The sequence below is a fragment of the Microtus oregoni genome, unplaced genomic scaffold (assembly GCF_018167655.1).
Source record: "Microtus oregoni isolate MIOR12 unplaced genomic scaffold, Mior012 000268F_ref0000432, whole genome shotgun sequence".
NCBI classification, from domain to species: domain Eukaryota; kingdom Metazoa; phylum Chordata; class Mammalia; order Rodentia; family Cricetidae; genus Microtus; species Microtus oregoni.
In genome coordinates this window covers 16511-30692 of record NW_024544947.1, presented here as the reverse complement: position 1 = coordinate 30692, position 14182 = coordinate 16511, and positions in this window count along the sequence as shown.

Here is a 14182-nt window from a genome sequence, read left to right as displayed (position 1 = left end):
TCTAGTTGCTTTAAACAATGAAAAAATCCTGTAATAGTATATATATTAGAGCCAAATTTATCATTTTTCCAGCAAAGGGAAAAATCTTACTTCATGAAAACAAAGGAAAATATAAAATCTTTAAAAACTTCAGTTTTCTACTTAATTGTTCACATAACTTTAAAAATCCATAACCAATGTAGCAAACATATTTAAATTATAACATTTTCCCTTCTGCCAGCAGTTTTAGTCCCATGATCCACAGGATTTCTGTGAAGGATCTTCACGGCACTACTGGCTGATTGCACTCAGGAGGCAGAGGCAGGTGGATCTCTGTGAGTTCGAGGCCAGTCTGGTGTATAGAGTGAGTTCCAGGACAGCCAGGGCTACCCAGAGAAACCCTGTCTTGGAAACAAAACAAAACAAGAAAACAAAAACAGCAGAAAAGCCAGTTGGCGGTGGTGCACGCCTTTAATCCCAGCACTTGGGAGTCAGAAGCAGGCGTATTTCTGTGAGTTTGGGGCCAACCTGATTTACATAGTGAGTTCCAGGACAGCCAGGGCTACTTGGAGAAATCTTATCTCAAGCAACTCCCCCCTCGCCCCCTCCCCACACACAGAAGAAGTCACCTGGAAAGAGGGAACCTCAGCAGAAGAACTGCCTCCATCAGATTGACCTGTGGGCATGTCAATGGGGGCATTTTCTTTTTTAAAAATATGTTTTATTTTTCCATTCAAAAATTTACACTTCCTCCCCTCCTCCCTGATGGAGGAGGGTCATCTTTCTATCTGTTGATTTCATTGGTTAAGTAATAAAGAAACTGCTTGGCCCTCAAAGGTTAAAACATAGGTGGGAGGAGTAAACAGAACAGAATGCTGGGAGAAAGAAGCTGAGTCAGGGAGTCGCCATGATTCTCCCACTCCAGACAGACGCAGGTTAAGATCTTTCCTGGTAAATCAGCTCGTGGGCTACACAGATTATAAGAAATGGGCTAGTCCAGGTGCGAGAGTTAGCCGAGAAAAGGCTTTAACTAATGGGCCAAGCGGTGTTTAAAAGAATACAGTTTCCGTGTAATTATTTCGGGGCATAAGCTAGAGCTAGCCATGTGGGCGGCCGGGTGCTGGGGACGCAGCCCGCTGCTCTTATTACTACACCTCCCATTCCCCTCCTGCTCCCCCACTCACCCTCCTCCCTCCTCCGGAGGCATTTTCTTAATTAGTGACTGACTGGGAGGGCCCAGTTCACTGTAGTGGGTAGTGGTGGATATCATGCCTAGGCAAATGTTCCCAGATTCAAGAAGAAGCCATGCCTTGAAAGAAAAAAAAAAACAGGCTGAGCGAGCCTCGATGAACAAGCCAGTAAGCAGCACCCGTCCAAGGCCTCTGCATCAGCTCCTGCCTCCACTTTCCTGTCTTGGCTTCCCCAGAGGATGGACTGTAACCTGTAAGCCAAGTAAATAATCTCTTTCCTCCACCAACTTGCTTTTGGTCTGTGTTTTATCACAGCATCAGAGAGCAAACCAGGTGGATCACTTAAGACATTTTCCAGGCTAGAATCACCACAAGATTTGAATATTTGATCAAAGCCTTATGAAAATGCCAGGTCATATACAGTGAATGTTTGTGTGCGCGCGCGCACGCACCACACGCATGCATGTGCCACAAGGTGGCGTCCTTTGTTATTTTTTATTTTTATTTTATTTTATTTTTTATTTATATTTATATTTATTTATTTGGTTTTTTTTTGAGACACTCTCTGTAGCTTTGGAGCCTGTCCTGGAACTAGCTCTTCTAGACCAGGCTGGCCCTCGAACTCACAGAGATCTGCCTGCCTCTGCCTCCCGAGTGCTGGGATTAAAAGCATGTGCCACCACCGCCAGGTGACATTTTCTTTTTTAAGCTTTATTTTTTATTTTATGTATATGCGTGTTTTGCCTGCAAGGATCTGTGTAGAATGTGTGTGCAGTGCCCATAGAGGTCAGGAGAAGGCTTTGAGTCCTCTGAAATTAAAGTTACAGATATTTGTGAGCTACCATGTGGAGGCTGGGAACTGAACTCCGGTCCTCTGGAAGAGCAGCAAGTGCTCTTAACCACTTAGTCATCTCTCCAGCCTCAAAGAAGATTTGTGTGTGGGATTGAATTAAAGGTCTGAAATGAGGGGCCATGACCCTTCATCTCCTTTTCTTTTCTTTTCTTTTCTTTTCTTTTCTTTTCTTTTCTTTTCTTTTCTTTTCTTTTCTTTCCTTTCCCTTTCCTTTCCCTTCCCTTTTCCTTCCTTCCTTCCTTCCTTCCTTCCTTCCTTCCTTCCTTCCTTCCTTCCTTCCTTCCTTCCTTCCTTCCTTCCTTCCTTCCTTCCTTCCTTCCTTCCCTTTCTCCCTACCTCCCTGTTTTCTTTCGTGAGACAGAATCTCAGAATGTAGCTTTGGCTGGCCTGGAACTCACCTTGTAGTCCTGGCTAGCCTTTAACTCATAGACATCTGTCTGTTTCTGCCTCCCAAGTACTGGGATTAAAGGAGTGCACCACCATGCCTAGCTAGCATTTCCATAATGCTTAGTTTTGGTTGACCCTTCCCCCTTGTCCTTCTTGACCCCATATCCCTGCTCCTCATCCCTGCTCAAACCCTTCCACTTCCAGCAATTCCCTTCTCTTTCCAAATCACAGGTGTTCGATTGCACCCCTCTCCTCCTTGAAGGTCACTTTTTTCTTCTTTCATAGGATCCTTTCTAGTTTTCTGATCTCTATATATACTCCCTCCTGCATAAACATAGATATAGAAAAATTAGATCTATGAGAGAGATCAATGTTTGTTTTTCGGGTTGTTTTTTTTTTTGTTTTTTCGAGACAGGGTTTCTCTGTGGCTTTGGAGCCTGTCCTGGAACTAGCTCTGTAGACCAGGCTGGTCTCGAACTCACAGAGATCCGCCTGCCTCTGCCTCCCGAGTGCTGGGATTAAAGGCGTGCGCCACCATCGCCCGGCCAATGTTTGTTTTTCTAAGCCTATGTTGCTTAATATATTTTTCAGTTTCATCCATTTTTTCTGAAAATTTTTATAACTTAAGCACCAGAATAAAAGTTGATTTTGTGGGGGCTGGAGAGATGGCTCAGCAGTTAAGAACACTAACCTCTCTTCCAGAGGACCCGGATTCAATTCCCAACACCCACATGGCAGCTCACAACTGTCTAAAAATGCAATTCCACAAGATCTGACACCTTCATACCAATGCACATAAAAAATAAAAGTTAAATAAATCAAAAAAGTTGATTTTGTAAGCGTATATCACATTTTTATTATTTATTCATTAGTTGGTGGACATCTAAACCTATTTCATTTCCTTGCTGTTGTAAATAGGGAAACAATATACAAGGATGTGTAACTATCCCTTTGATAGAATATAGAGTTCTTGAGGTATGTTCCAGGAGTGGTATTGCTTGGTCACGTTGTCATTCTAATTTCAGCTGTTTTGAGAAGACTCCACAATGATTTCCACAATTCCTGCACCATCAACCACTGAGATTTAAGATTGTACAGAAAAACTCCTTTCTTATGAGGGATTGAGGGTGTATCTCAGGTGTCCAGATGTGTGGGGCCTTGGGTTTCACCTCCAGCACTGCAAAGACGTCCCCGAAAATCCCTGTAGGAAAGATAGATCCACCCAGTGTTTGCTTTTCTGGTGCTGTGCTAAGTCATTGACCAAAAGTGAACTGGGAAGAAGGGGTTTATCTGCTTTCCTGGTTGCATGTAGCACACCGTCAAGGGAAAACAGGGCAAGAGCTGGGGTAGAGACTCTGGGGAGAATGTTGCTTACTGACTAGCCTGCTCTCTGGTTCGTGTTCAGCTACAGCCCCCCACAACCCCCTGATCTTTCTGGCTATGGGATATCCACCATGTTTTCAAGATCCGTTCATTTACTTGCAAATTTTATTTTTTCTTTTCAATTGAATAAAATATCACTGTGTATATGTAGTATTGTAGCGCGCACCATGGCGCTGTCATGTCGTGGGCACGGAGCCTGGGCGCCGCTTGCTGTTCCACGTCAAACTTGAGAGAACTTGTGCGCATGCGCACAAGCTCCCCCCTCCAGCGCAGGGAGTCTTTCGATCTGGCCATCTGATCTGGCCAATCATTATTTAACACGTTTATCGCTCCATTCTGGCCTGAGCCATTGGGTTGATGACACGTCAGGGCTTTGTCTGGCACCGTATATATTCTTCTGCTTCCACGGGGACGGGGTCTTCTTGCCTCTTTCAAACCTCAAGTGTAAGTGCTCCAATAAAGGGTGTTCTGAGAAGGATCCTGTTGCAGTCGTCTCTTCTGCTGGCAGTAGCGGCGTGCTGCAAGTGGTGCCGAACCCCGGGACTTCCATCACGGCATCAGGCAGAGACCCCTGCGGAAGCAGGAGGATTCAGAACTTAGACGCTCGGAGCGGCGGCGCTGGTGAGTTCTCCGTGAGTATTACTTCTGACGTGCTGAGTGGAGGAGTGAATCCGCTCTGGGGAGCCCCTGTCATTCGGGGTATGGTCGTCTTGGTGCTGACCCATTGCCTTTTTTCCACGTTTTCATAGAGCCGGTCAAGAGTGTATTTGCTGGGACCGGCAGTAAGTGAAACTGAAAGTAAGCCCGGTGTAGATAGGTAGGCATTTCAACTCGTGCATAAGGTGTGCAGATAACGTACAGCATGGGAAATGTAGCGTCTGGACCCGCTGGCATGGCGCCTTTCTCGCGCCCTATCCAGAGGCTGCTTAGGGACCGAGATCTAAAAATCTCCGAGGGTACCGTAAGAAAGTTTTTGGAGGATGTGGATCGAGTAGCACCATGGTTTGGAGGTTCTGGGGACATCAATCTCCCCTGCTGGAACAAGCTAGGTAGGGCCCTCGAGACAGCAAAGGCGGAGGGTAAGCTTCGGCCGGGAAGTCATCCATTATGGAAATTGGTACGAGCCTGTTTGCGGGACGGGAAATGCGTCGAGGCAGTAAAAGAAGGCCGAAGAGCGCTTTTAGACTACCAGGATAGCATGTCGGAGCTAGATACCAAGGAAGAAATGACAGGAGAACACAAAAAACATAGGCCTAAGGAGGGCGACAAAAGCTCTCGGAAAAGGGAGAGCGACAAGAGCTCTCGGAAGAGGGAAGAGAAAGCTCCAGAGAAAGACAGGGAGCTAGAGGATACGCGGTATCCACTCTTGGAGGAATTTCCTCAATTTTGTATAGATGAGTCCTCCGAGGATGAGGACCAATTAGAGGTGGAGGAGGAAGGTCTAGAGGAAGATCTAGAGGAAGCTGCAGTTCAGTATGAACGGGGACAGTGTAGTCCGGAGCGTACTAAGCCTCCGCCATATGATTCACCTAGAGCTAGTGGTACCAGGAGTGGCCCATCGGCACCTCCTGCCACGTCGGCTTCCTTCATTAAGCCTGGCACATGGAGCTGATTGGCTGCTGTGTTCCCCGTCTTTCAGGATCCCAACACAGGGCAGAGGTTTCATGAGCCGGTTGCTTATAAACAGTTGAAGGACTTGGCTGAGGCCACACAGACTTATGGAGTGTCTGCGAGCTTCACGCTCGGACTTGTAGAGCGCCTAGGACAATCGGCAATGACACCTGCCGATTGGATGAGTACTGTTAAGGCGTGTGTTACTTTAGGTCAATACTTGTACTTCAGGTCCATTTATACCGACTATGCTTATGCACAGGCCCGTATTAATGCAGATAATGGCAATGCTGCCTGGACGGCAGACATGTTACTAGGTCAAGGACAGTGGATAAACAATCAGACCGTGTTTCCTATTCAGGTTTACCAACAAATTAATGAAATAGCCATACGAGCCTGGAAAACCCTGCCTAACAGGGGCCAAGTGTCGGGTAATTTAACCAAGATAATACAAGGACCAGCAGAGCCATTTTCAGACTTTGTTGCTCGAATGATGGAGGCAGCAGGAAGAGTATTTAGCGACATGGACCAGTGTATGCCTTTAGTAGAGCAACTCGTCTATGAACAATGTACCAAAGAATGTAGGAGGGCAATCACCCCCTGGAAAGGAAAAGGACTCCAAGCATGGATGAAAGCTTGCAGGGAAATAGGAGGGCCATTGACTAATTCTGGACTGGCAGCTGCTGTTTTGGCTGCTGCCCGGATGTCTGGCAATAGACCAGGAGTCTGTTTTAAATGTGGCCAGCCGGGTCATATAAGAAAAACATGTCCGAATGGAGAAGGGAGGCAGGGAGGTGGAGGACGTCAACCAGGCCTCTGTCCGAGATGCAAAAAAGGGAGGCACTGGGGAAATGAATGCCGGTCGGTGAAAGACATCAATGGCCGGCCCATTACTAATCCATCAGATTCTGGCCGGCCCATTACTAATCCACCAGGTTCAAAAAACGGCAAGAGGGGCCCACGTCCCCAGGGCCCTCAAATGTATGGGGCATTGCAAGATCAGGCAGAGCAGCCACCTCAGAAACCCGAAGGGCAACCATGGGCTCTGCAGGGTTGGACATCTGTGCCGCCACCAGGCTGGTATTGACACCACAAATGGGAGTGCAGCCCATTGAGTCAGACTTTAAAGGTCCATTGCCTAGAGACACTGTGGGCTTACTGTTAGGACGTTCATCATCTGCTCTGAGAGGGCTGGTAGTAACCCCGGGTGTTATAGACCCTGATTATACCGGCATAGTTAAGATCATGTGTTCCTCCCCAAGGGGCATTACAGCTATTTCCCCAGGGGATCGCATAGCTCAAATGTTGATCTTGCCTAGTCTGCATAACCATTTTCCAGCCAAGGCTATGAATAGAGGGGATCAAGGGTTTGGTTCCACTGGCACAGATCTTGTTTGTCTGTCTATGGGTTTAGATCAAAGGCCGATTATAGCCCTTAATATAGAAGGCAAAACGTTTCAAGGACTGCTGGACACAGGTGCAGACCGCAGCATTATTAGAGAAGGGGATTGGCCGAAGCGGTGGCCTCTTCAGCTATCATCTCAAACATTACAGGGCCTGGGGTATGCCAATACACCAAAGGTCAGTGCTAAAGAATTAACTTGGACATATGAAGAAGGCCAAAAGGGACTATTTCAACCTTTCGTGCTTGATCTCCCCATTTCCTTATGGGGGCGAGATGTTTTGAGTCAGATGAGAATAAAACTTGTTACACAGTATTCAGATGTTAGTCAACAGTTAATGCTGCAGTCCGGATATGTTCCGGGCAAGGGACTAGGGAAGGGGCTTCAGGGCACCCCTGAACCGATTATGCCTTCAATGAGTCCTGGACGTCAAGGCCTGGGTTTTTCCTAGGGGCCACTGAGGATGCCATCCCTATACCCTGGACCACTGACATCCCGGTCTGGGTCCCTCAGTGGCCCCTCTCTAGAGAAAAATTGGAGGCAGCACAAGAATTGGTAAAAGAGCAACTTGCTCTGGGGCACCTGGAGATGTCTCAATCTCCTTGGAATACGCCTATTTTTGTGATCAAGAAAAAATCAGGGAAATGGAGGCTCCTACATGACCTTAGAGCAGTTAATCAGCAAATGCAGTTATTTGGATCAGTGCAAAGGGGATTGCCTTTGCTTTCTAGCCTTCCTAGAGATTGGCCGATCATTATTATTGATATAAAGGATTGCTTTTTCTTGATACCCTTGAACAAGGAGGATTGTCCTCGGTTTGCATTTACAATTCCATCCGTTAGTCATGAACAACCTGATGCAAGGTATCAATGGAGGGTTTTGCCCCAAGGAATGGCCAATAGTCCTACCATGTGCCAGTTGTTTGTTCAAAAGGCCTTGGAGCCAGTGTGCTTAAAATTTCCAAATTTGAGATTATGCCATTATATGGATGATATCTTGATAGCTGCCCCTACTAATGATGTGCTTGATTTGGCGTTTTCTACCACCGTTGATGCACTTAGGAAATGTGGGCTGGAAATTGCTCCTGAAAAGGTACAGAAGGAAGAGGTGGGACAATTTCTGGAAGCTATTACAACCCCACAAGCTATAAGACCGCAGAAAATAAGTCTGAGACTTGACAATCTTAAAACACTTAATGATTTTCAAAGATTGCTAGGTGATATCAACTGGCTTCGGCCGTACCTTCGGCTCACTACAGCTGAGTTGAGACCCCTATTTAAAATTTTGGAGGGAGACCCAAGAGTGACGTCCCCTCGAATGCTGACACAGGATGCAAGAGAGGCCTTGGTGAGGGTTGAACAGGCCATTCAGAATGCACAGTTAAGACGATATGATGCAAATAAACAATTAGTGTTGTGTGTTTTGCATACTAAGTCAGCACCCACAGCTGTCCTTTGGCAAGATGGGCCTTTGTTATGGATACATGCTCATGCCTCCATCCGCAAAACAATTGAGTATTATCCCACGGCTGTGGTGTCTATTGCCATGATGGGTATAAAGATGTCTTTAACACATTTTGCTATGCAACCACAGTTGTTGATCCAGCCATATTCCCCTAAACAAATACAAGTCTTGAGTGCAACACTAGATGATTGGGCTGTTCTTGTCTGTGCATTTTCTGGAAGGTTTGATAATCATTATCCATCCGATAAACTGTTACATTTTGTCATGAATCATCCAGTTATTTTTCCTAAGGTGACCAAGCCTTGCCCCTTGGATAATGCAGTCACTGTATATACTGATGGGTCAAGTTCTGGTGTGGGAGCCTATGTTGTCCAGGGAGGGGAGACAGTCATTAAACATTTTGAGCCAAATAGGCCACAACTAGTAGAGTGTCAAATGGTTCTGGAGGTGTTTCTCACCTTTACAGGTCCTCTTAATATTTACTCAGATTCCCATTATGTGGTCAATGCTATAAATCAACTTGAATCTTCTGCAATGATCTCTGACAGGAGCCCCGTGGTCTCCATTTTGTTGTCCATACGTGATACTATTAGAAAGAGGTCGCATCCTTTTCACATGGCTCATATACGAGCGCACACACTGCTGCCAGGTGTGTGCTGCAGAGGCCAATGCTCGCACCGACGAAGCCACCCGAGCTTTTCCAATGATAACATCATCTCCTTTTTCAGCAGCACGCCAATTTCACGAGTTATATCATGTGCCCGCCAGAACACTAACACTTAAATTTAAAATTCCTAGACAAGCGGCTAGGGACATAGTTAAATCTTGCCAGGCCTGTGTCCCTTTTAACCACCCCCCACATGTTGGAGTCAATCCAAAAGGCCTGCTGCCAGGTGACCTCTGGCAAATGGATGTCACCCATGTACCTAGTTTTGGTCGTATGCAATACGTGCATGTATCAGTCGATACTTGTTCTGGTGTGATCCATGCATCACCCTTTACAGGTGAAAAGGTGGTTAATGTTATAACTCATTGCCTGGAGGCATGGGCCGCTTGGGGTAAACCCAAACACTTAAAAACTGATAATGGTCCTGCGTATGCCTCCAAAACCTTTCAGCAGTTTTGCTCTCAGATGGGTGTTTGCCATCACACTGGCCTGCCGTACAATCCACAAGGGCAAGGCATTGTAGAACGGGCTAATCGCTCGTTAAAGGAAATGTTACAAAAACAAAAAGGGGGAGTAGCCCAGGGCTATTCACCCAAGAATGCCATATCCCTAGCTACTTTCACTCTGAATTTTTTAAACCTTGATGATCAGGGACGATCAGCGGCCAGCCGACATGCTGGGGCTCTACCCACCGAAAACGTTGAAGTAAAGTGGAAAGATGTGTTAAATAACACATGGTGTGGCCCGGATCCAGTGATTGCTAGATCCAGGGGAGCTGTTTGTATTTTTCCGCAGGGCCAGGAACAACCGGTTTGGGTCCCGGCAAGACTGACACTAGAGCTGAAACGGATACAGGACAATGAAGACGACTCTCGTGGTGCTGATTCTCCTCCTGTGGACGCCAATGATACAGATGAAAATGACGCAACTGTGGGCAGTAACCAGGGCATGGCCAATACCTATGCCTGTTCACGCTAATTCCTCTATTATTCCCACCTTGATTTCCACCTCATGTGATATGGAAGCCCCTTGTATGGTCCCAAGAGATGATAAGATAGAACGATTTAATTCAACTAAAGTTGTGCTTCATGGGACCTTTTGTTTTTCCCTGGAACATAAAACCCCATGCATTCTGTTAAAACAAAAGAATTTGGTTAATTGGATGGATCCCTTGCTTTATAGTCAGGTGAATATAGGCATATTGGCATCAGCTTTAAATCAGATTGTTCAGGGTGCCCAATCAGGCGGTGGTACATCCAGTAATGCAACTTCAGTTAACGTTACCACCTTGGCTATGAATACCACATTGTTGGTGCCTATGAAAGATCCCTCTCTTAGAGATTATAATAGCACTGAATTTAAAGCATCCCCACATTGTGTCCCAGATTTTTCTTTCCCTCCCACCTATACTGCCTGTCAGGGCAGGACATGGGAGGAGTTACAGATTTCACAGGGATTCTCCCTTTCTCCGTCTATGAAGAGATATTTTTATAATCAGTCAAACAAAAGTTCAACCATAGGGGATGGGTGGTCCTGGTATCAATGGTTGGTTTCCAATGAGGCAGGAGCAACAGCAGACATTTCCGCCTTAGCCCAAATCCAAAAGCTCACCGCCCGGCTGATTAATGTTTCTGGTATAGTAACCGAAACATCCCTTGGTAGGCGACTTCGTGTACTTCAGGAGGAGGAGCTGGCCAATACTACCTTGGCGGCAGCACCAGTGTGTGTGCCTTCTCCTTTTGTGTTTCTGCTAACTAATATTACTAATGCTACCCAAGAGGTAGATTGCAGGAGTACCGATTGCTTTCTAGCTCAATGCTGGAATGCTTCATGGAACCTTGTAGTGGTTATGAGGATACCAACATTCGTGCCAGTTCCTGTTAAAACGGATCCTGATGCATTCCCACTCGTTACTCTTTTACGAGAACAAAGGGATTTTGGACTCACCGTCGCTATAGTAACAGCGATAGCAGTGTCAGCGGCTGCCGCGGTTACCGCAGCAGTGGCTATGACCAATCAAGTACAAACTGCAGATACCATTAATAATGTGGTTGCAGAGGCCGCTACAGTGCTGGATACTCAAAGCAGAATAAATAGACACATGCTGTCAGGCATAGTGGCAGCTAATCAAAGAATTGATTTTTTACAAAGTCAAATTAATGATTTGGCTGATTTGGTTCAAATGGGTTGCATTTCGTATCAAAAGCATGTATGCATAACCCCACTTTCTTTTGATAATTCCAGAAATGAATCAAAGATCCTAGGCGAATTCTTTGCCGGCAACTGGTCCAAGGAAGCGGAGAACCTGATCCAGGACCAGCTGTTACAGATTGCTACCTTGAACGATACTCGTATACAGCCCATAACCCTTGGACAATTTACTGATTGGCTGCAATCCGCTTTTTCTTTCTTTAAGGAGTGGGTGGGGGTTGGCGTATTCGGTGCCATATGTTGCCTCGGCGTGTTTCTCTGCCTTTGGCTTCTGCGCCGATTTCGTGCACGGCAAGCTCGGAACAAAGCAATTATAGTCCAGGCCCTTGCTGCCCTCGAACATGGCATCTCCCCTCAGGTCTGGCTGGCTAGCCTCAAGCATGACCTATAACTGGATGTGGCCTCCGCACCCCAAGTCGATAGAGACATTGCACTGGGACAGGCACACCCAGTTCTCAATGTTTTTTAAACGTGCTGGTAGTCCTTGCACCTCATAGGCCTTGCTGCCATTGCACATGAGAGGATACACAGCATGACGCGCACAGCGCACCCTAACCCTTGATCGTTGGGGACATCATGAGGTCTCAAACTAGATCGGGTTTCTGCTTTAAAATATAAAAGGGGGAGATGTAGCGCGCACCATGGCGCTGTCAGATGTAGCGCGCACCATGGCGCTGTCATGTCGTGGGCACGGAGCCTGGGCGCCGCTTGCTGTTCCACGTCAAACTTGAGAGAACTTGTGCGCATGCGCACAAGCTCCCCCCTCCAGCGCGGGGAGTCTTTCGATCTGGCCATCTGATCTGGCCAATCATTATTTAACACGTTTATCGCTCCATTCTGGCCTGAGCCATTGGGTTGATGACACGTCAGGGCTTTGTCTGGCACCGTATATATTCTTCTGCTTCCACGGGGACGGGGTCTTCTTGCCTCTTTCAAACCTCAAGTGTAAGTGCTCCAATAAAGGGTGTTCTGAGAAGGATCCTGTTGCAGTCGTCTCTTCTGCTGGCAGTAGCGGCGTGCTGCATAGTATATTTTCAGCGTCCATTCATTAGTTAATGGACATCTCTGCTGCTTCCATATTGTAACTATTGTTAATGGAACAGCCATGAACGCTGATGTGCGTGTCTCTGTGGTGGGAAATGGAGTTCTTGGGATACATGCCCAGGAGTGGTGTAGCTGGGTTGTATGGTAGACCAATTTCTACTTTTGTGAAGAGTGGGCACACCAATTCTACAGGGGCTGCCCCAATTTTCATTTCCACCAACAGAGCATTGGGATCCCTCATTTCCCAACCCTCCTTTGCTTTTTTTCCTTAATCTTAGCCATTCAGATGGGGGATAAGATGAAATATTAAAGTAGCTTTAATGCATATGTTCCTGACAGCTAAGGGCAGCAACACCTTCATTTTTTAAAAGTTCCTTTATTCTTGACAGTTTCCTATGTGTACACAATGAAATATGATTCTCTTCAGGTCTGTTTTCCTTCCGTCTGCCCCATACCCTGTCTAATATGTCATCTACCTTTCTTGTAGAATTCAGGCTCACTTGTCTAGGAATGGTTCTTTCCATGGTGGGCTGGACCCTCCCACTTCAATTACCAGCCAGGAAAATGCCCCTACAGACTGCCAGCAGGCAAATATGATGGAGGCAATTTCCCAGTCGAGAATCCCTCTTCCTAGGTGCGTAAGTTGACAGCTGAAGCTATGATACACAGTCTTTAAAAAAAAAAAAAAGAAAAAAACAAAAAAAAACCTCAGTTGGTATCAACTGTGTTCACGGCTTAGAATAGACTTAGTATTTTGTCTCGTTCAATTTTACTAGTTTTGTTCAGTTCCAAACCTGAAACAAAAGGCTGAGGTGCCCATTTAACATGTGGAAGTGGAGAATGGCTGCCAGCTTCTCTCTGCATCCTTCAGTCCCTACCCATTACAGGGTCCTCCTGCCTGGAATACCCCACCTCCTACTGAACTCTCCAGCACAGGGGACTGGCCTATTCTTCCATATACAATTCAATCATTTTGGTTACCTGGACTCTTTGTACCTTCGGCCCTCTTGGCTGCTGCATCTGGTTCCTAAAAATTGCACTGCTTTCTTTCAGGAGAGAATTCAGTGTAGCTAATGAATTGCTTCAGGTCATTGATGTGGAGAGGAACCTACTCTCCAAATACAAGTAAGACCTGCCAAACTATTCCATCTTCTCACTATCCTACTTGATGAGGTTTCCATAAGATCATCCATTTGGGCTTTCCCCTAGGCTTCCTCTTACTGCATGATACTTCGTTCTCTCTATTATGCTACTAATTGGCATCTTTTGTCTTTGTAAGTATGTTGTCTGAAAAATCCAGGGCAATGGTGTATGCATGTTCAGAAGATCCCGGGTTAGCAGTGGTCAGAGTGGAAAACATAACCAATACCTCAGGGAGATAAACGTGCTATGGGCTGGGCTTAGGCCCTTGACTTCAGTACTGGTGTGTGTGTGTGTGTGTGTGTGTGTGTGTGTGTGTGTGTGTGCTGTGGTGTGTGGGTTATGGTGAATTGCCACAATCCCACAAGTCTGCACAGCAAAAGTACAGCTGGCAGACCAAGAGACAAATGCGCAGGAATGTAATCTGGTGGAGATCCCAGTTTGCAGATGTCTGGGAACGCCTGTCTTTTGGATAAGTTACTGTCAATTCTGTAGAAATCCTGTGGAATCATGCTGTTTCTCCCTTCTATAATATCCCAGCAGTATGTAAATCATTTGTTGAGATAATTTCTTCCTGTGTGGGCACCTGGATCCCCTCTCTCACACCGTGAAGCCCTGGTGTGAAAGCAATCACTCAGCCAAAGCTTTGTTCTAATAGTCAAATCTGCTAAGTTAGTCCCCACAATTACCCTTATTGACAGGACTCGTTGACAGGAAAGGAGCCCCAAAGAGGAGGCACTGAACAGGAGAGACAGTATGTCTGCTCTCCTGACAAGAGAGTCTGGGTGGGCCTGAATTCTCTAGCAGCAGACTCAGGAAGGTGGAGGAATCTACTGGCCTTTTGCTCTAA